Below are 23,612 nucleotides of genomic sequence, written 5' to 3' on the forward strand. Positions count from 1 at the left end.
ACGATCCTGGAGATAAGACATAAACACCTTTATTAACACACACAGTTTTCTTATCAAGGTGTCATGATCTAATGTGTCGAAGGCTTTCTTAAAATCCGGTATCCACCTACACACCTGCCTGAAATGCATCTAATATATTATGCCTAAACGTCAATTAATTAGTACTAATTCATCGTTTTGGTACGAAACCATGTTGATTGGTGCTGACTATATTACTAAAATGCCTCCATTGTGATGTTCTTTTACTTAGAACTGCTCAGGTTCCAGTATAGAAAGTTAGCAATAAAACGGCGCATACAAAATATACATCTATTCAATCAATTTCGTTACCATTTTCTTGCTTAGACAAAAGTGTATTGCTCCAATTAATTCTGCTGAAACGGATTTGTTTTCAGTTCAACAATTTGCCAATCGGCATATTAAATAGAACAATAACAATTATAAGTAGTTACACATAATGACAATAAGTATCTTAACTACTACAGGGTGTTTAAAACTAAATAATATAATTAATTTGATTTGACCATCGCACCATAAAAACTTTTTTTTTTAGTTTAGTATAGCGAACTTCGTCAAACTAATGAATTTATTTTTTTCTGCTAATTTTTGCAGTAAATATTAAAACCATAATATTTTTGAATAGGCAGTGAAAATACCTTTCAAATGAGGTATCACAGACTCCTTCTTCGGATTCAAAAATTTAGGGATTGCAACTGCCACTTGAAGAGGGTTGAATTTGTGGATGAACTTACGTTACAAGATGTCATTTCAGAATCCACAATCGACGTGTTTCGGGATTTTTAAAATAATATGCACAATAATTGAGATACTGAATTTATTCCATTTGGCTGTTCCACATTGTATAGGGTGGCAACCCATGGTTCCCCGCGGATGGTTTTGGTTTTAATTTTTTTATATACCTATAATTTATAGTTAATTTCTCTAATCTGATGAACATGTGACATACTGTACCATAATAAAATATTTTTGGAGTATTGATATCGCGCAGGCAAATTCGAATAAATAATGAGTATATGTATAATGAATATATTTCTGCAACAGATATTGTATAAAAATAATATACAAAATGAGCGAATAATTGGTAAATACATACGTGAGGGCTGAGGGCGACTTGGTTATCATTTGCTTAAAACCAAATAATGGTGTTCACTGTCTTAGTGGAAAATTTTTGCGTATAATATTACACGCAAACTTACTTTCTTGAAAAGTNGACATTAAAGAATTCGTGTTGCACATTATATCAGGTAAGTCGTTAATGAAATACAAAAACAAAAGCGGGCCCAAACTTGAGCCTTGAGGCACACCCAACTTTGCGTTATATTTTCCTGAAAGATGACTATTCAATTTAACAATATAACGATCCTGGAGATAAGACATAAACACCTTTATTAACACACACAGTTTTCTTATCAAGGTGTCATGATCTAATGTGTCGAAGGCTTTCTTAAAATCCGGTATCCACCTACACACCTGCCTGAAATGCATCTAATATATTATGCCTAAACGTCAATTAATTAGTACTAATTCATCGTTTTGGTACGAAACCATGTTGATTGGTGCTGACTATATTACTAAAATGCCTCCATAAAAACTTTTTTTTTTAGTTTGGTATAGCGAATTTCATCAAACTGATAAATTTTCTGCTAATTTTTATAGTAAATATTAAAACCATAATATTTTGAATAGGCAATAAAAATACCTTTCAAATGAAGTATCACAGGCTCCTTCTTCGCATTCAAAAATTTAGGCGTTGCAACTGCCACTCGAAAAGAGTTGAATTTGGGGATGAAATTTTTACGTAGCAAGATGTCATTTCAGAATCCACAATCGACGTGTTTCGGTATTTTTAAAATAATATGCACAATAATTGAGATACTGAATTTATTCCATTTGGCTGTTCCACATTGTATAGGGTGGCAACCCATGGTACCCCGCGGATCGTTTTGGTTTAAATTTTTTTATATACCTATAATTTATAGTAATTTTCACTAACCTGATGAACATGTGACATACTGTACCATAATAAAATATTTTTGTGGAATTGATATCGCGCAGGCAAATTCGAATAAATAATGAGTATATAATGAATATATTTCTGCAACAGATATTGTATAAAAATAATACACAAAATAAGCGAATAATTGGTAAATACATACGTGAGGGCTGAGGGCGGCTTGGTTATCATTTGCTTAAAACCAAATAATGGTGTTCACTGTCTTAGTGGAAAATTTTTGAGTATAATATTACACGCAAACTTAATTTCTTGAAAAGTAGTGTATGTTTCCATTAATACGTCAGTACTGTAATGTCTGGTATTTTACATTACACTAAACTGAGAAAGGAGAGTTTTAAGGACACATGTCCAGTGGTCCATTCCATGACCTACATCAATACTGGTTGGTACCTTTAAAGGCACATACGTAACACTAGGCACTGAATACAAAAAAATATATATTTTCGTAAATTTACTTTACTTTAATGTTTGGTAACAAACTTATAACAGAAACTCAATCACAGCGTGGTACTTTCATGAACCAGCAACATTTTTCGTATATAAAAATAATGCAAATATTATCTGTTAATTAATATGTATAATTCCATTTATAGCAAACGTTGGTGTGACTAGTAATTTTTTTGTTTCAGTAGTGGTGGCGCAAGATGTGCAAGCTGTCGAAGGGAAGAGTGTTAGTTTACCATGCGACGTGATACCTCCAGGACATGATAAAGTCTACATGGTGTTTTGGTTCCAGTATGGTTCAGGATATCCGATTTACAGGTAAGTCATTTTCTGAAGCACCTGCGATTTTTGAAACAGAATTACCATTTTGTATTTTAATTTAGTGTAACCAAAATCGTATTTGGATTGGATAATTCGTCATTTGAAAACTATGTTTTCATAATTTCGTTACTGAATTAAGTACTACTTTAGAACTATTTAAAATGTAAAGTTTTCTGAGAATAAGTAGCAAAAGCTTACGGACCAAATCTAGAAATATACAAGGTGTCCCGGTACTTAATTAAAAATTAAAAACAAAAAATGGTGGAGGCGCAGCTCGATGTGCACTGTGACAAAATCACAAATATTTCCTAAACTGTTAATTTTACCGAGTTGAACCAAGAGAGTATTATCGTTGTCAAATTCTCTTTAGGGAACTTATTTTTGATAAAGACATATTGCGATCGTCGTCTATGCAAAAATTCTGGGTTGTTAACCATTGGGCATAGTCCGTCCCCGACATTCTGGGCATAATGAAGTTTCACGTATAATATCAAAAACAAGCTGTACGCATGTATTATCGATCACCAAATTTGCATCATGCTGAAATTAATGGTTCAGAGCTAAATAAAAGTAACTTTTTATTTTCACCTTTGAGGGCCCGTAACTTGCTAACGAAGGCCTGTATGAAAAAAAATTATATGAAAAACTGATATTATTTTGACCACTCTAATTTTTTGTATGAGGTACCGGGACACCCTGTATATATTTTTCTCGTTTACGATTTGCCTTTAGAATTAATCTTGTAATAACTTAACCATTTTTAAGCATAGATGGTAAGATATTTAATATAATTTTTACAATACGATGATAACAGTTTTTAGTGCCCCGAGGGTACAATAATTAACGTCCATTTTTTTTCTTTAAATTCCCCATTAGTTAACAATCAAGTCAGATTAATAAAGCAGACGTTTTTTTATGATGGATTGTAGGTCCACTATTTTATAACCATTAAAATAACATTAGTGTACAGTAATTGTGTTTACATAATTGTATATTACAATTGCATCAAAGTACATTAAATCAATCAAAAAAAGCGACGGACTACTATTATGGGTATATTGCAATAAGTTTTAACACAAAAAAGATTATTGTCAACATAACCCTATTTTCTTTTATCCATTAGTACTTTCTACTCCTATACAGTTAATATTTAAGTCTCATTAATCTATAACAAAAATTATTTTATACTAATAATTTAATGGGCATAAATATAGAAATACATACAAATTTGACACTTGCACATATTTCTCTGGGAATAAAATTATATACTATGTATTTTCTGAGTTTAAGTTAAGTATAACAAAAATGTCAACAATTGTTTTTTATGAAAATAGTTTCACCCAACAAAAATTTTACATTGGAAAAGCTAGACAAATAGAAAATACAAAGTACACATCACTAGGTACCATGCACATCAATAAGTTTTATATAGTGATGCGTATTTTCCATTTGTCTGCATTTTTTGGTGTAACATTTTTGGTTAGGTAAAAACCTATTTTCGTAAAAAAGAACCTGACTGATTCTTTTGGTGAAAGGGTTTATTTCACTTTCAGGTGGAAAGATACACAATAAATATAGAGAAAACGAAACGAAACTTTAGACAAAGCTAGTCATAATAATATACTCGAAACATATTTCGGAAAACATTGTCTCTCAATTTTGACAATAGTGTCAGTTTTTATTTGTGCACCTTGGAAACAGAAAGAATACGTGTTTCCAATATTTCAAGGAACATTTCTTCCAAACCAGAATTGTCCATTCAATTTCCTAGAAGCAAAAAAAATCAACTCTAAGTGTTCATCCAATCATTACTTTCCTGAATGTTGGATAGGTACTAAAGTTTATCCCGGTTACATGATCTTTTGTACTTACGATAGGTACTACAATTTATGGAATTTATGGAACTGAGATTCTGTTTAACCTTCAATAATCTTTTCAACTTCCGTAAATTGTGCACCTCACCTACAATTTTCACTTTTATTTATACTATAAACAAGAACAGCATGTTTTTTATAGATGAGTGGTCATCTAATTTTTACATTTCTGTGTTCTGTGACTTGTTGGTGAAAAAAAAAACACATTTTTATTAAAATTCACACTCGAATAGTCAGCGCAATATATAAGCCAGGTTTATAGTATAAGAAATAAGGTCAAAAGAGTGTGCTAAAAGCGTATGTTACCAGGGGAGCACCCAAACACATTGAGCTTATGATAAACTCTTTTAATCATACCTCCCCACCGGTCAAACCTTATATCAAACTTTATGTCATTGTAATCGAAAGAAAGTTATATAAAGAAAGATATTATAAATATTCAAGATGTCCCAAGAGATTGAGTCACCGCAGGACAACAGAGTCATCTAATCAAAATAAGATGACAGACCTATATACAAATGTCAACGCCTTTTGAGATTTGACCCATTAAATGTTGTACCAAGAAACAACTTTTATCACTTAAAAACTGTAAAAAAGCATTCCAGTATTCTTTAAAAAAACAATTACACAGCTCCACAAAAAAATGGGGACGTCCGAAAGTAGCTATATGTTTTTGGGATCGCTGAATCCGACTCCGGTGTCCGTTTGACCCGATCCGGTCTGGGGTAAGGTCAGTCCAAGGTCAAGCAATCAATCAATCCAACAAAGTAAACCTACACATCTATACGTTTTGGGATATTAACGAATTGGAGCGCCGATACCAAGACAAATGGGATATCAAAATAATTTAACAACGAATATATTGGAACTAAAACGATTCACTTTATACCCAAGATACTCTGGTGAATTGTGTGTGTTTATCGATGTGTTTTATTTTAGAAAAGAAGAAGTACAACAAGATTAATAAAGAGTAGGTACATTTTTAAGGTACAGAAGAGACTATGATTGTTTGAAATAGTCGTCAGTACGACATAAAAGACAATTTTTTTTTTCATTTTTTGAAAAGGTAGGTAATACCTTATATCGTTGAATTCGTTTTTAAAAGAGCTATCTATTTATTACTATAAAATATAGAGCGTCCTATTAAAAAAAAAGATGTCGGTAATATTATAGGTCTGTCAAACATGACTCAAAAAAATAGAAAATATTGCAGAAAAGTGACAATTTATTAATAATTTATCTGTTTCATCGATTTTTTAAAACCTGAACTAAAAAAATGAATTTTGTTCCATCATTTGGGGACACAGTGTATAATCAAAATACCAAACAAACATTTTCTTTGGACGTTCTGTATCTCAAGAATCAAGCCGTTGCGGACCCATGTTAATACCATAGACGTTAATACGAACTTTTTATCTCAAAATTAGTCAAAGATTCACAATTTAAAGTTTGTACAAATACTTAAACACACTGAAACACCCTGTATACTTCAAATAATAATTTCGTTTATATCACCTTTTCGACAAAGATAAACTTTTTAATAAACCATAATAGATAACCTGCTCTATTTCTGCATTTACGAATTGTTTTTTCTAGAGCCTCCTTTTTAAAACTGGAACTGATATCTGAAGATTGACGGATACTGAATTTATATTGTTATGGGTATGAACTTGTGTTTGTGTAAGCGCCAATCTTTTTATGTATAGTAAGTAATATGTAATTTGTTTGTATAATGGTTTTGTTGTAATGTTAGTTGTCTGATTTACCCTGTCTAGCTCTCGACCCTTCCCAGTAGTAGGTTCAAATGAAGGTATAACTCAGCATGAAACCACACAACACACCACACTAAACAAAAGATATTATTTAGAAATTAATTTATTTTTTTTTTATATAGCAATAAAAATCCAATATGGAATGTCAAACACAGTTAAAGAATATTTTGAAATCTTCTACAATATTTCTAACACTTTGAACAAGATTTTATCTCGATGTAGTTACTTTAATTTATTTTATGTATTATTGGTTGCCTGCACTGTAAAATTTAAATTTTTATCGTATAATTTCTTATTCAATGTGTTACTACTTATTTCTAATATTAATATCTATAAAATTAAAAAAAATGGCCAAATTTTGATGATGATTTAGATAGTGAAATTAAATTTATTTTATATGAAAAATTTTAAATATATGAAAATTTTGTATTCTACTCTTTTTATTGTACTTTTCAATCTATGTTGGCTAGCTATTTCGTATACGATTTATGGTCTACTTTGTGCACAAAAACGACAAGAAAAGGTACCTTTCTGTATGTCTTATTGCTTGATCAATTGTCGACTCGCTTCCCGCGTTTACTCTGCCTAGATATTGTTCTGGAATCCTCGCCTTTCCAGTCTCGCTGGATTTCCGGAACCTACTGCTGCTATTCCGCTCTCACTGGATTCCCGGAACCTGCTGCTGGTATTCCGCTTTCACTGGATCTCCGGAACCCGCTGCTGCTATTCCGCTTTCACTGGATTTTTCTCGAGTCACTTTTCCAATACAATTACTTCTACATATTTGGTTTCTCTCCAATTTGCTTCTTTTAACAACTCTGTCACGATAACTAATTCTATTTTATTTGGTTTTATCAATTAGCTTCTGCAACACTTCTTTCTTTGACAATTTTTTTCCGGTAACTAATCAATAATCTCTCGATTTTTTTCTTTTTATTCTCTTGATTTCTTCTTACTTGTTAGGGCCTTTCCACATATATGTCTTTTCTTTTTTAAATGCCGTTTTCCTTTTACACTTCACGTCACTTCACTTTATACTTTACAAATTTACAAACCTATTCTAGTTTCTTTACAAAATTTTAAAATTATGTTTCAAAATATTTCTTATTTCTATAATTTTATTTGACTTTTATATGTACTATTTTATGCCTTGTGGATCCAACTTTAATTTTGACATTTACCTGACATTTTCATCTTATTGATATATAAATTTTACTTTAGACCTTAATATCTTTTGCTACTTAATTTTCTAACTCATATTATAACTATTTAATAAAACTATGACATTTTAGCTTTTGTTTGATATGTCACTTTCTAATTCATTTTAATTATGTTTTTCCAATAACATCTTTGGCATGTACTCTGTTTGACCAAAATGATAATATTTTTATCCTTGAATTCTTGAAATATATTCTGTTCTAGTAATCCGACTCTCTGCTAATGATTCATAATACTTATTTAATACTAACAATTTTTTTTTATCAAATATTTTTCTTAGTTTTATAACAATTATTTCAACCTTTCTCTTTACCGTGTTGTATTTAAGTAGAATTTTAATTTGACTTTTAAATTGCTCTCAATACAATGATTTCATCTCAATATATAAAATAAGGTCTCAACGAAAGTGATATTTTGAAACGACGTCCAAATGTGACAATCCATCTTAATTAATATGAATTATTACTTTTATTTTTGTTCTAAATCTAATTTCAACGTACTGATTCGTCCTTTTCACTCAATTATTCGTCTCATCTCTTCTGATCAGAATTTTAGGCAGATTTTGAGGCATGACTTCAATTAGTTTAATATCTTCAAGGTAAAGTAAAAGAACAATTGTTAATATTAAAAACGTATATTTAAAAAAAAATCAGGGGACTGTTTTGTTTGTATATTTTTAATTTATAGCAAATAGAAGAACAACAACAATGAAAGTAAGGATCTAGCAACTTATTTATTCCAGGCTCTTTAGCGATCAATTCGACACAAAATCATCTAACACAACATGAATGACAATCAAACTTAATTACTGTATGAAAGCATAATGAAAAACTGAAGTAGGGCAATATAACGTCGAAATTTACGACAACGTTCGTACAAGCTTTATTTTAACGACACTGTTATCGAACGCGATGTGTGTCAACCTGAATTTTAATTGGCCGTAACCTTTTATGGAACATATTTGTCTTTATAAAGGATAATGACAGGCATGGATGGATCAAACACGGTGTAAAACGTTGGAATTAATCTCACAGTAATGCGGTTTCTGGTTCCCGTACGTAACGAAGCCCGTATGACTCCGCCACTTCGTAGTAAGCAAATTGATTTATTTTTTCGTGCCACATAAATCCGGGCCATGTAAAATAATCAGTTATGAATATATTTGTTTCTGCTTAACATGCAAATGGTATGCGGTGAAGACGCCAGGGTGATACTTTTGCTACTGGATAACGGACCTCAGATACGAAGGTTTTTAAGCGGTGCTACAGAGTGAATCGATTTGACTAAAGATAATTAATTATAACTGGTTTTTGGATGCAAAATATGTCATTTTATTCACTTACGCAGGGCCCGTAACCCACCGTAAGTTTTTTTCTAAAAAGTTATTTTTCGAGTTTTCATTTTACAGACCGATATCAGTTTTATAACCCGGTCAAAGTAGCTCAAAAAAATAGGGGTAAGCGTACAACAATTCGCATTAAGCTGAAAATTGGTACGAATGTTGGGAACACCATTATAATGAAATGTGAAAAGTCCCCATCGATCCCGCATCTGCAAAAAAATGTATTCAAGGTCAAAGTTCGCAAATATGGGTTTTTTGTATCTTTCAGCCAAACGGTAAGTCGTATCATAAAAATTGATCCGACAAAAATTGTAGACCATACAATTATCTATAAAAAATTTCTTATACTTTTTTTCCTAAGAATCACCATTTCTGAGATATAGCGATTCAAAAAGTTGAAAAAGTTGTGTCCTCCATAATATGCACAAGTTTCTACGCCACCTGTGAGGTAGTGTACTTGGCGCGTTTTTTTAACGTGGTTTCCCCAGTAGGCCTATTCCATGATCTATTGTGGTTCTGTTTAATTAAATAATATTGTATTAAATAAAAAATGGTATGTCCATACTATTGGAACTGATGAAAGTGGTGTGAATTATGAATAATTGGGGAAAACTATTCGTCTGATTGATAATTATCTAATGGAACTTCAAGTGTAATGTCTTCTTCTTCTTCTCTTCCTCCTCCTTCTTCTTCTTCTTCCTCCTGCTGGATACAATTAAATTGTTCTAACAGCGATGCATCAGATGACTCCTCCCTAATATCGCAAGAATCCTCTTCTGATCGCGATTCAACATTGGAGTAGGACTGGCCTTGACAAATGGTACATACTAATGAACAAAACAATCCAACTTTTTTGTAGCCACATTTAGCCCTTGCAAAAATTGCATTGAGTAGTTTTCCCGATGCAGGTGGGAGTAAAGTCTGGATTGGTTTCAATGTATTGTGAATTAACTTCCCAGTCTTCTGGGTCCAATATACGCGATGTTGATGAGCAGAAGCAGAGGTTGGGGGAAGACAAGCTAATTGCACTCGTTTATTGTTACGGGTATTTTTTACAAAAGATAAGTATCAAACTTATCTAAGCAGGTAATTTTTTTTGAAGCTCCATATACAGAAAGAAGGAAGCGAATTCCGTTGGTGATTACAGCTTGTGGAGTACAGTTACTGTCTTAAAAGCTTTAGCACAATGAACTAAATCTTGTTTTTCAAACAATTTATGAGCTGTTGTTCTACCACTCTAATTATCTATATCTAAGAAGTGGTGATTCTTAGGGGGAAAAATGTAAGAGCAATTTTTATAGATAATTACATGATCTACAATTTTCGCCAGACCTGTTTTTATGATAAAACTTACCGTTTGGCTGAAAAATGCAAAAAAAAAACATATTGGCGAATTTTGACCTTGAATACATTTTTTTGCAGATGTGGAATCGATGGAGACTTTTCACATTTCATTTATAATGGTGTTCCCAACATTCGTACCAATTTTCAGATTTATGCGAATTATTGTAACCTTGAATGTCTATTTTCACCGGACTATTTAACGTCAACCTTTCCTAATTCTTGAAAGTCTGCCAACATTATTCCTCTTGCTAAGACCTCTAAGCTAACTGAGCTAAGTCACTTACGACCTATTAGTAGGTATTCTTCCTACCGTTTCGAAAGTCTTAGAATTAATTTTGAAATAACAAATCTCTAGTTATCTTTTCAGTGGTGACAATCAGGGTTTAGGTTAGGACATAGTAGCAGTAGCATAGTAAAAATAGCCTCTGCAAAGCGTACCAGGGTTCAGCTAGTTAAAAATATTTCTCATTTTTCAATGAACAGCAGTTATTTGTAAATTTCTCTCGATATGCCCGAAAAACGAAAAATCATCAAAATAATCGACTTCTTCCTTCACCTGTCCGAGCCAAACTTTGTGGGAAAGTACGATTTTCTAAAACAGGCCTACAAGAGACTCTCCTTTCCCTCCCTACCTCGAAACAAGCAAACTCCTGCGTTGTTTTTATTTTTTCGTCAGATAATTAACTTCTTGGAGAGAATTTGTTTAAAAGTTGCCCCATAATTTCGCCTTAATAAAGTTTCAACCCCAGCCTATATCCTTACTGCAGTTAAAGAGAAAATAAATATAAATCAAGACCGAGAAAGGTAAATACTATTCAAACCCATGCAGCTTACTTGGAAATCTGGCCAAAAACTTTTGCATTATGAGGCCGTGTATTTTTTGTTTATCGCGTCTGTTGTTGAAGTTGGGGCCTTAATGGTTCCAGAACGCTGTGAAACTTCAATTATTGAGACAATTCCACGGATGGTCTCGGAGTAAATCTGAATTTAGACCTTATTTCGCCTCCGATATTCCGTTTCAATGACATATGGAGCCCATTTGCATGGAAATTATTTTCACTTCTTATCGCGGGGGTGTTTCGCTGTTATGATGAATAAAGATTAGTTTCCACGTTAATTTATTCCTTTTAGGAAACAACACCATACTCTGCGACTTTGATAAGGTATCACGTATCTGCTAACCGCAGTGTAATTGCTGGATACTTTGTGCTGTGCGATATATCCCAAGAGAAATTGCTTTAGAAGAATAAAAAACTAATCCAATATCACTTAATGAAGATACTATTTTTAGAATAGATTCAATCTAATTACCTTTAAATTATTTATCTATATAGGTTAATTCGTAAATGACCTGACATAGAATGTAGGCCCTAAAATATGGTGTTTTAACTTACCTCGATACCAAGTTGTTCTGTGCATCCGCTAGATGGCGTTGATGAAAAAAAATTTGTTAAATAACGATACAGATATGATTATTTCTTCCATAAATACATATATTATATTATATGTATTATTAACTCTCACATGTTTTTACTCTTTATTAAGGTATTGAGCTAATTCAAACAAATCCCATTAAATTATGTCAAATAACATTCTTGAATACCAGAAATCAAAGTATGCAAAAGACATTCAATCTCACAGACAATGCCCCAACTATTATTAATACTACACACTGATACTCATTAAACAGTTAGTAAAAAAACTATTATTCAAAATAAAACCTAAAATTGAAATATATTTAAATTATTAAAAAACACATATTTGATGTGGTTACGTTCACAAATAATGCAAACATACAGAGAAACATCCTATATTCTTGCTTTCACCTTTGACAAAATTTGATGTAAAAAACAGCTACTTTAAAGGGATNTATTCTGTTCTAGTAATCCGACTCTCTGCTAATGATTCATAATACTTATTTAATACTAACAATTTTTTTTATCAAATATTTTTCTTAGTTTTATAACAATTATTTCAACCTTTCTCTTTACCGTGTTGTATTTAAGTAGAATTTTAATTTGACTTTTAAATTGCTCTCAATACAATGATTTCATCTCAATATATAAAATAAGGTCTCAACGAAAGTGATATTTTGAAACGACGTCCAAATGTGACAATCCATCTTAATTAATATGAATTATTACTTTTATTTTTGTTCTAAATCTAATTTCAACGTACTGATTCGTCCTTTTCACTCAATTATTCGTCTCATCTCTTCTGATCAGAATTTTAGGCAGATTTTGAGGCCTGACTTCAATTAGTTTAATATCTTCAAGGTAAAGTAAAATAACAATTGTTAATATTAAAAACGTATATTTAAAAAAAAATCAGGGGACTGTTTTGTTTGTATATTTTTAATTTATAGCAAATAGAAGAACAACAACAATGAAAGTAAGGATCTAGCAACTTATTTATTCCAGGCTCTTTAGCGATCAATTCGACACAAAATCATCTAACACAACATGAATGACAATCAAACTTAATTACTGTATGAAAGCATAATGAAAAACTGAAGTAGGGCAATATAACGTCGAAATTTACGACAACGTTCGTACAAGCTTTATTTTAACGACACTGTTATCGAACGCGATGTGTGTCAACCTGAATTTTAATTGGCCGTAACCTTTTATGGAACATATTTGTCTTTATAAAGGATAATGACAGGCATGGATGGATCAAACACGGTGTAAAACGTTGGAATTAATCTCACAGTAATGCGGTTTCTGGTTCCCGTACGTAACGAAGCCCGTATGACTCCGCCACTTCGTAGTAAGCAAATTGATTTATTTTTTCGTGCCACATAAATCCGGGCCATGTAAAATAATCAGTTATGAATATATTTGTTTCTGCTTAACATGCAAATGGTATGCGGTGAAGACGCCAGGGTGATACTTTTGCTACTGGATAACGGACCTCAGATACGAAGCTTTTTAAGCGGTGCTACAGAGTGAATCGATTTAATTAAAGATAATTCAAACTGGTTTTAGGATGAAAAATGTGCCATGTTATTCACTTACGCAGGGCCCGTAACCCACCGTAAGTTTTTTTCTAAAAAGTTATTTTTCGAGTTTTCATTTTACAGACCGATATCAGTTTTATAACCCGGTCAAAGTAGCTCAAAAAATAGGGGTAAGCGTACAACAATTCGCATAAAGCTGAAAATTGGTACGAATGTTGGGAACACCATTATAATGAAATGTGAAAAGTCCCCATCGATACCGCATCTGCAAAAAAATTTATTCAAGGTCAAAGTTCGCAAATATGTTTTTTTATTGTATTTTTCAGCCAAACGGTAAGTTGTATCACAAAAATTGGTTGGACAAAAATTGTACATCATACAATTATCTATAATATTTTCCTATACTTGTTTTTCCTAAGAATCACCATTTCTGAAATACAGCGATTCAAAAAGTTGAAAAAGTTGAGTTCTCCATAATATGCACAAGTTTCTACGCCACCTGTGAGGAAATGTCCTTGGCGCGTTTTTTTAACGTGGTTTCCCCGGTAGGCCTATTCCATGATCTATTGTGGTTCTGTTTAATTAAATAATATTGTATTAAATAGAAAATGGTATGTCCATACTATTGGAACTGATGAAAGTGGTGTGAATTATGAGTAATTGGGGAAAACTATTCGTCTGATTAATAATTATCTAATGGAACTTCAAGTGTAATGTCTTCTTCTTATTCTCTTCATTCTTCTTCTTCTTCCTCCTGCTGGATACAATTAAATTGTTCTAACAGCGATGCATCAGATGACTCCTCGCTAATATCGCAAGAATCCTCTTCTGATCACGATTCAACATTGGAGTAGGACTGGCCTTGACAAATGGTACATACTAATGAACAAAACAATCCAAGTTTTTTGTAGCCGCATTTAGCCCTTGCAAAAAATTGCATTGAGTAGTTTTCCCGATGCAGGTGGGAGTAAAGTCTGGATTGGTTTCAATGTATTGTGAATTAACTTCCCAGTCTTCTGGGAATATACGCGAAATAGATGTTGATGAGCAGAAGCAGAGGTTGGGGGAAGACAAGCTAATTGCACTCGTTTATTGTTACGGGTATTTTTTACAAAGGATAAGTATCAAACTTATCTAAGCAGGTAATTTTTTTTGAAGCTCCATATACAGAAAGAAGGAAGCGAATTCCGTTGGTGATTACAGCTTGTAGAGTACAGTTACTCTCTTAAAAGCTTTAGCACAATGAACTAAATCTTGTTTTTCAAACAATTTATGAGCTGTTGTTCTACCACTCTAATTATCTATATCTAAGAAGTGGTGATTCTTAGGGGGAAAAATGTAACAGCAATTTTTATAGATAATTACATGATCTACAATTTTCGCCAGACCTGTTTGGCTGAAAAATGCAAAAAAAAAACATATTTGCGAATTTTGACCTTGAATACATTTTTTTGCAGATGTGGGATCGATGGAGACTTTTCACATTTCATTTATAATGGTGTTCCCAACATTCGTACCAATTTTCAGATTTATGCGAATAGGTATTCTTCCTACCGTTTCAAAAGTCTTAGAATTAATTTTGAAAGAACAAATCTCTAGTTATCTTTTCAGTGGTGTCAATCAGGGTTTAGGGTAGGACATAGTACTGCCACTGCTGTATTACATATGATGAATCTGCTGCAGCTACTAACCAATACACTTGCCTTGTTTTGCTTAATTACAGTAAAGCATTTGATACCCTTGTCTACGATATTTTATGTATATTACGGTTTTTATAACGCCTCTTCACCTCTAATTTGAAACTATCTTACCAATCGAACGTAACAAATGATTATTGATTAAAAAACATCAAAAGTCCTTTGTTATTCCTTACATATTTCCCACTATGCAGACGCTTCTCAGGTATTTCACTGTTTTTCATTTGATACTTACATTCAGTCACCGATGATATTAATAATCTAAATATATTCACTGCAGATAGACTAAAACTAAATCCAAATAAATCTAACATCATGCTATTCGGTCCCAAGAATAAAAAAGATAGTCAAAGCATCTTTGTCAGATGAACGGGATGCAATGAGGTCAATGATAGGTTTTAGTTCGTTGGTGCTTTAGTTTCTTATTGGTACCAAGATTAGACTTAAGTTGAACCCATGTCTATGCTGATTTATCGAATAAATGAAATACTCTCTAGATTCATTGCAAAGCACAAACATTGCTACATAATAACTAACATTTTCTCCTTATCATGTAACTGATTCATTTCAAAGAAGAAATTCTCATTTTTTTTTATTACATTGAGCTGTATCTTTATTCAGATACATTTAAACATCAGCCTGACACGTCAGAATAATCTGATATGTCGTGTTGTGATGAAATGTGTTAACACGACACAATGTGTCCCAAGTTTTATTGTTATTCTCTAAATCTTCAATATTTCAGCTATTAAGTGTTTACAAACTGTTGACTGAAGAAAACACTCTTTAATTTTAAGTTAAAATACCTATACCATAAATAAATAATTTGTTAGTCTATGTGTCACGTATAGAACTCGAATAGGCACCACTTCATCGATTGAGCTCTTTATGGGTTACGTTTACACATTACAAATTGAATTTTAATTTTTTTCATTAAAAAAATAGCCTCTGCAAAGCGTACCAGGGTTCAGCTAGTTAAAAATATTTCTCATTTTTCAATGAACAGCAGTTATTTGTAAATTTCTCTCGATATGCCCGAAAAACGAAAAATCATCAAAATAATCGACTTCTTCCATCACCTGTCCAGGCCAAAATTTGTGGGAAAGTACGATTTTCTAAAACAGGCCTACAAGAAACTCTCCTTTCCCTCCCTACCTCGAAACAAGCAAACTCCAGCGTTGTTTTTATTTTTTCGTCAGATAATTAACTTCTTGGAGAGAATTTGTTTAAAAGTTGCCCCATAATTTCGCCTTAATAAAGTTTCAACCCCAGCCTATATCCTTACTGCAGTTAAAGAGAAAATAAATATAAATCAAGACCGAGAAAGGTAAATACTATTCAAACCCATGCAGCTTACTTGGAAATCTGGCCAAAAACTTTTGCATTATGAGGCCGTGTATTTTTTGTTTATCGCGTCTGTTGTTGAAGTTGGGGCCTTAATGGTTCCAGAACGCTGTGAAACTTCAATTATTGAGACAATTCCACGGATGGTCTCGGAGTAAATCTGAATTTAGACCTTATTTCGCCTCCGATATTCCGTTTCAATGACATATGGAGCCCATTTGCATGGAAATTATTTTCACTTCTTATCGCGGGGGTGTTTCGCTGTTATGATGAATAAAGATTAGTTTCCACGTTAATTTATTCCTTTTAGTGTATAGGAAACAACACCATACTCTGCGACTTTGATAAGGTATCACGTATCTGCTAACCGCAGTGTAATTGCTGGATACTTTGTGCTGTGCGATATATCCCAAGAGAAATTGCTTTAGAAGAATAAAAAACTAATCCAATATCACTTAATGAAGATACTATTTTAATAGATTCAATCTAATTACCTTTAAATTATTTATCTATATAGGTTAATTCGTAAATGACCTGACATAGAGTGTAGGCGCTTATGAGGATCTCTAAAATATGGTGTTTTAACTTACCTCGATACCAAGTTGTTCTGTGCATCCGCTAGATGGCGTTGATGAAAAAAAATTTGTTAAATAACGATACAGATATGATTATTTCTTCCATAAATACATATATTATATTATATGTTCTCACATGTTTTACTCTTTATTAAGGTATTGAGCTAATTCAAACCAATCCCATTAATTAAGTCAAATAACATTCTTCAATACCAGAAATCAAGATATGCAAAAGACATCAATCTCACAGATAATGCCCCAACTATGATTAATACTACACGCTAATACTCATTAAACAGTTAGTAAAAAAACTATTATTCAAAATAAAACCTAAAATTGAAATATATTTAAATAATTAAAAAACACATATTTGATGTGTTTACGTTCACAAATAATGCAAACATACAGAGAAACATCCTATATTCTTGCTTTCACCTTTGACAAAATTTGATGTAAAAAACAGCTACTATAAAGGGATCTTTTTGTTTCACATTTTACTTGGGATTCTCGTTACAAACATTAACATAAAATATTATGTATAAATTAAAATGAATGAAAAGAATGACATTTTTAAAAAACGACATTTATCGAAAGATCATTTACATGTCTATACGGATTATATTTATCTACAACATTACAACTACAGTTATTTTATCACAAAACTAAGGACCTTTTTCAAGTTTTTTGTCGGGTGTATTTTTTTAAGTTCTTAAGGATTTTCAATTATTACCTAAGTAATTAAGTAACTTTTTATTAGTCATCACCAGCGGATGTTTTATACAAATCAGATTTAATTGGCATTAAAAATTAATTTCCTTGATAATAACGAAATAATGCTCCATAAAGTACAGACTCTTTCAGGAGACAACAATCTTCATTTTTAATATCAGGTAATCCAGTTAAAAAAATAATACTTGCACTAATCTCAGATTTCTTCCATTCTATAAATTGCGAATATCAAATTTGAATCTCTGCGTTATGCTTATTTAAAGCCTAGTAAATTAGATGAATTTAATGAGAAACCACCACAGATAAGTTGCAGAATAAGGAAAATATGATGCAGTTACAAATTTGTCAATTTTGTTTCATTTTTCGTTATAAAAGAAATCAAATTTTCGGTGAGAATTAAATTAGAATTGCATCAATAATGTGTTGGTAATAATTAATACAAAATAGATAATAAATTACTTCAAAACTGTTAGGTATGCAAATTTATAACAGAGGAAAAAAAGTCCAATACTTTTATATTTAAATAAGAACTTACAACTTACTACTTACTAAGAACTAAGAAGTTACAACTTCTTACAAGGTTACAAAACATTTATTAAAGATCAAAAATTGGTCTTATTAATGCTGTCATGCTGTAATTATGTTTTTTTGTTTTTTTTTCTATGAAACAAATAGTTTTAGAGCTACTGTCGATTTATTCAACTATGTAGGTTTATTTTTAATAAAGAGGATGTGTTTTGTTCTCCATATAAAATGTGTCAGCTTTTATTTCTTTGAAAAACAATTAGGAATCAAATACTTATAGAATTTCAAAAATTCAAACAAGTTTCATGAAGTATTATCGTAAAAATCCATTACTTAACAATATACAATATGCTTTTCACTATTTTCTACAGTTTGGTTTGCAGATTTCCTTAGCAGTTGTCAACAGTTGAGGGAGTTCTAGCTTGGTTGCCACGTTGTCATTTTGACTTGAAATTTCGACACATAAATCGCTATTATATTCAAAATTAACTTGGTGTCTGCACTGATCCATACCATTATGCATGGCTTAAAATCAGATCAATAACTTCCAGTAACGTTTCGGTCCTTTATTTTTATATCCATATTCCAAGTAATCCTGAAAGCTCTCATCTCATTTGAAATTGTCTAAACTTTTTCAAAATTTCTGCTTTTTCTCTGTAAAGTCTTGGCATTATTTTGGTCTTTTGAGTAGTAGATATCTAACTGCCCTGTGCTTCTCTACAAACAATTGCATTTCTTCTTTGTTTTATGTATATTTTAATATAAGTACATCGTTCTTGTAGTTCATCGTAATGTGCTACAGACGTTGCTGACAGTGGACATTAGGGTTTTTTAAGATGTTACCTATCTTGTTAATACATCCTTGTCTACAATGTAGATAAGTTTCTGCCATATATTCTTTCCTTTTCGTATTCTCAGGCTTTTTGCAATGTTCAATATTTCTGTTAGCATCAATTTTGATCGTAAGTGTAAGTATCAACGCTTGGGAAAACGGTTATATAATTCAATGGGGTTCTTTTAAAATTTTGGAGAAAGAGAATAATATCGGCAAAAGAGAATTAAAACACATACGTAATTGTGTGATTCAAGTTTCAACAGGGTTTCGAGTGCAAACGTCAGGCAACACTATGAAGCCGAAAATAACTCTGACGGTAAAAATATTGCAGAGTCGGAGTACCCAGAATCACCCGTGTTTCCAGCCAACCGAGACGGACCAGACCAATATCAACATTTTTTCCAATATTCAAATTTTTCTCATACCGATCTTATCCAGATTCCTAATCGTTACGAAAATTATTACAAATATTTAACAATATTTCCAGTCCCAAACAAAATCCAATTTATTAACTTCTCTCAATACCCAACCACTATCCTAAATTATTAGGGTATTCCCTAAGATCTTAGAAGGATTTAAAGTTCGACACCCAAAAATTAGACCGCTTAAGGCATATATATATATATTCAGAAGAACTTTTATTCTATCTTATTGGAGCAAAACAAGTAAAACTTACGTTTAAGTCTCAAGAAGGAGAATTTTATTTGTAAATTTGTAGATTTTATAAACAAATAGAGGAATTTGATTTCCAAAAGATTGAATTTGATTCGCAAAAAGATGAATTAGGAGTGCAAAACCATTACGTAAATTTTAATTGATTTTCACAACGTATCCACATGCAAGGATGTGTCTCCAATTACCTACAAGATACTGATAATACTGTATAGTTAAATTGGTTCAGATTTGATAATTTCACTCGGGTTACCTACCGGAAAATATGTTATGGGATGTAAACAAATTTAAACATAGTTGCGAGGCACAATTTTCATCAACGTTTGTACACCAAAAGCGCAATCCGAACAATATGTCGGCGGACAACAAACAACACGTAAATTTAAATTTTCCTAAAACCAATAACTAATACACAAGGGAATTAATTGTAGCTACGTGTGCGCTAATTAGAACACCTATTTGTTATTGGATGCATGGCACACTGAGACTAGCTAGTTATTTTGCATGATTTAGTGGTGAAATCGTTCCATAAGATACGCAAGTTGTTATGTATGCCCGTACCATTCTGATCAGCAATAATACCCCTATATAACATCAATTTGCTAACCGGGTTTGTTAATCTGGATGTATGTTGATTAGTGAATCTAAAACCTCAAAATGTGTATGCATATTATGTTCCAGTAATGCATAATCTCGTACAACTGCGCTCTTAACACTGTCTGACTATTAATTGTCAATTACTTAAATTCAAAATTCATTACATCCTTTAATAATGTTCGTTCGGTAAATCTGAATCAGTGAATAAAAGTTTTTGTTAGGGGTATTAAATGTAAATTTAACTCACACTCATAGTATATGAATAATTTTATTTTACTGCATAGTATTAGGTATCAAAATAGTACTTTTACTCTAGAGAGTGCAAAAATTGTATTCTACAATATGTCAAAATCAAGGTGTTAAAATTACAATTAAAACATTTGTTTGTTAATAACTCCATTTAAAATATCCAGTAAAAATTGTTCACATACCCTTACAATTTCAGTAAAAAAATCATTACGTAAATGGAAGGAAGAGTTCATAGTATACATTTACCCCCACAACTTCTTTCCTGCGGATACTTACGACATAAGAATATATTTTCTAGATCGGATATTTCCTTGTAAAATTTTCAGCCATGACTTAGTTTATGAGACATTGTAACTTCTTTGGATATGTAATAGTTTTTTAATGAACCATTCTAGAGGTTTAACATTCTAAAAAATTGCTTCTTTTGATATACTGACTTTTGTTTTGGCAACGAATTGTTGGTGGTTCCTCAGTTATTTTGATTGTATTTCCTACAGTCATGGTCAGTCTTGTTCATCATTTTAAGTAAAATTTTAATATTACTTATGTGTCCATCTGTCTTTCAATTGTTATTTCTGAGGTAGCACTTATGAGCCTTTAACCCTATGCCAAAATGTCTTTCCGTTTGTTCAGTGTACATGGGGTTCCATCGTTGTTGTAGCTCATCTTCGGAAACATTAATCTCTACTCTGAAGTATGAAGAAGGCAGCATGTCTCTCAAAATGCTAAGAAATCTAATTCGGAGAGGCAGTAAGCCGAGGAATTATGCAACCATTGATAACTGCCACAGAAACCTGCGAAGAAAAATGGTTTCAAAGTCTTAAGGTAACTAACGTGCGTATGAGTGTATTTGAAAACAATCCCTCTAGTTCAAAAAACACTTCATCGCTTCCAGTTACTAATCTCAGAACACACAGCTCAGGAATCTCTGCCGCAGCATCCGAAGTCGGTATTTCCACTTACTAAGTCTGTTTATCAAGACGAAGAGCTTCGCGAGCTTCGTCATCAAGCTGAACCCGCACGGATACCACCTTACAAAGTAAGCCGAAGTTGCACAAAACTTTTACGAGCTTAAAACTTTTCAGGCGCTGTCCCCTTCATATCCTGAAATATTAAAAGAGCTGCAGCTGAGTTTGGGCAATATCCATGTGTTAATGTTGTCAAATTGCCGTCCGGAAAATTAGAAATTAACAACTCGACTGGGTAACTTTAAGCTCCTTACGTTTTTATTACTTTCTTGAAAAGTTCATATCGGTGCTCTGCTTAGCGACTTCCAGTTTTTTTTTTGAGGCTTTTATGATCTATAAATTTCGCTACTTTATATCATTCAACGTTTAGATTCTTGTTAGTGGCTTTTATTATTTAATATTTATCCTATAAAATGCTGGCGATGAAAAATGGAAAATAGAAAATACATAATATCAGGAAAAAACTAACATTTTGAGGAATCAGGATCAGAAAGTCTACGTATACTCAAAAGAAGTTCTTTTATAATTAATGTTTAAAATTAAAGAAAGATTTATTGCATTAAGACATAAAAACACCGTTTTTTTGTCAATGAACAAATTATCAAACTCGAGAATCACTACTTATTATTGAAAATTTATTTATTTCAATTGAATATATTTTACAACTAAAACTAATCAAATCATTATTTTGATTCCTTGAAATTTGAAAATTGAGGTTCCCATTATCACAGTGGATCAAGTTCATTCTAAACATGGAAGCAAGGTTATACGTCAAAACTTTTTATGCTCCAGTTATGGTGCAAGAATTATTAAAATCTCAATGCTGATGGAGCAAGTAAACCACAAAATATTCAATCTGAAATTTTAATTTCATTTTTTAGAATCATCAAAGTGCATTGCTGCCACTGTGAGGTAGAGTTTCATTCCATATGTTTGGAAATGATGTCTTCACCAGAATCAGCTTCCTATTTAGCATATATAATGAAAAATCCATAATTTCTAGTAAATCAAGGTATTTTCTTGATTTACTAGAAACTAAAAATTTACTACTTACTACTACTTCTTTTCTCTTTTTCTTCTAAGTATGTGTCTTGCTGTAATAATTCAAATAATAACTACATATATATCTTCTACATATTGCTTGTCATATTAAATAATTCTTCTCTTCTACGTGCCCCATTGTAAAATAACCTAAAAAACGTGATTTACCTTCGTTTATAAGAATTGTTCATTAGAGTCTTCATTTATATATGTTTCGATTCCTACTTTCGTCGAAGTCTTAGACTTCCTTGGACGACATCCAATTCATTTACTTATAATTGTTCCTAATGTCTTGAAGATTTTTGGGGACTAAGTTGCTATAATCAAATATTCATTACTTGAAAAATCCATTCCCCTTTTCCCTTCCTTCATACTTGACACTAGAACCGTAATAGTTTAACAGAATTATTTTCTTAATATTGAGATAATTCTCAAAACGGCATATATAACTAATATGGTGACGAGAATCAAATAACTATTGATACTTTAGTTTTTATACCTATGGCATACTAGAATTTGATCGATAAATGACTGTTTTAAACGCAGCAATATTCTGCTAACCCTTGCGGGTGTTTTTGTTGAACACGGCTAAATTATCGCCCGTAGTGAGCACATTGTGCTTTCGATTACCTAACGTTAAGTAGGGCTGACATTGTTTAGGTTTGAATTGTTTATAAATCCATATATTACACATATTCTGGGATGTACAGTAAAGTTCTCTTTCTCTGACTACGGTAAATAAGCAATTGGTGAGTAATGTATTTCACTTTCTGCAAGACACGAAGCAGAACCTGTATTAACAAAAAGTTTAACACACAATTGTAAGTCAAGTTGATAAACAAGCACCATCTGATTTGTCAAAAAACAAAAGTAGCCATTATCGTACAATAATAATCCATGTCATCACCACTAAACATTAACCACAACTCTGCTGACGGTGAATAATTTTGCAAGTGATGTTAAGCGCACTCAACATCTGCAAGTTTTTCATTACACCGGATGGCATCTGATGGATCAACAATGTTTCTCTTTCCAATTTGTGACAAACCTAAACAGTTTCTATTTGAAAAG

This window comes from Anoplophora glabripennis, unplaced genomic scaffold (assembly GCF_000390285.2).
Source record: "Anoplophora glabripennis isolate ALB-LARVAE unplaced genomic scaffold, Agla_2.0 scaffold384, whole genome shotgun sequence".
Classification (NCBI taxonomy): Eukaryota; Metazoa; Arthropoda; class Insecta; order Coleoptera; family Cerambycidae; genus Anoplophora; species Anoplophora glabripennis.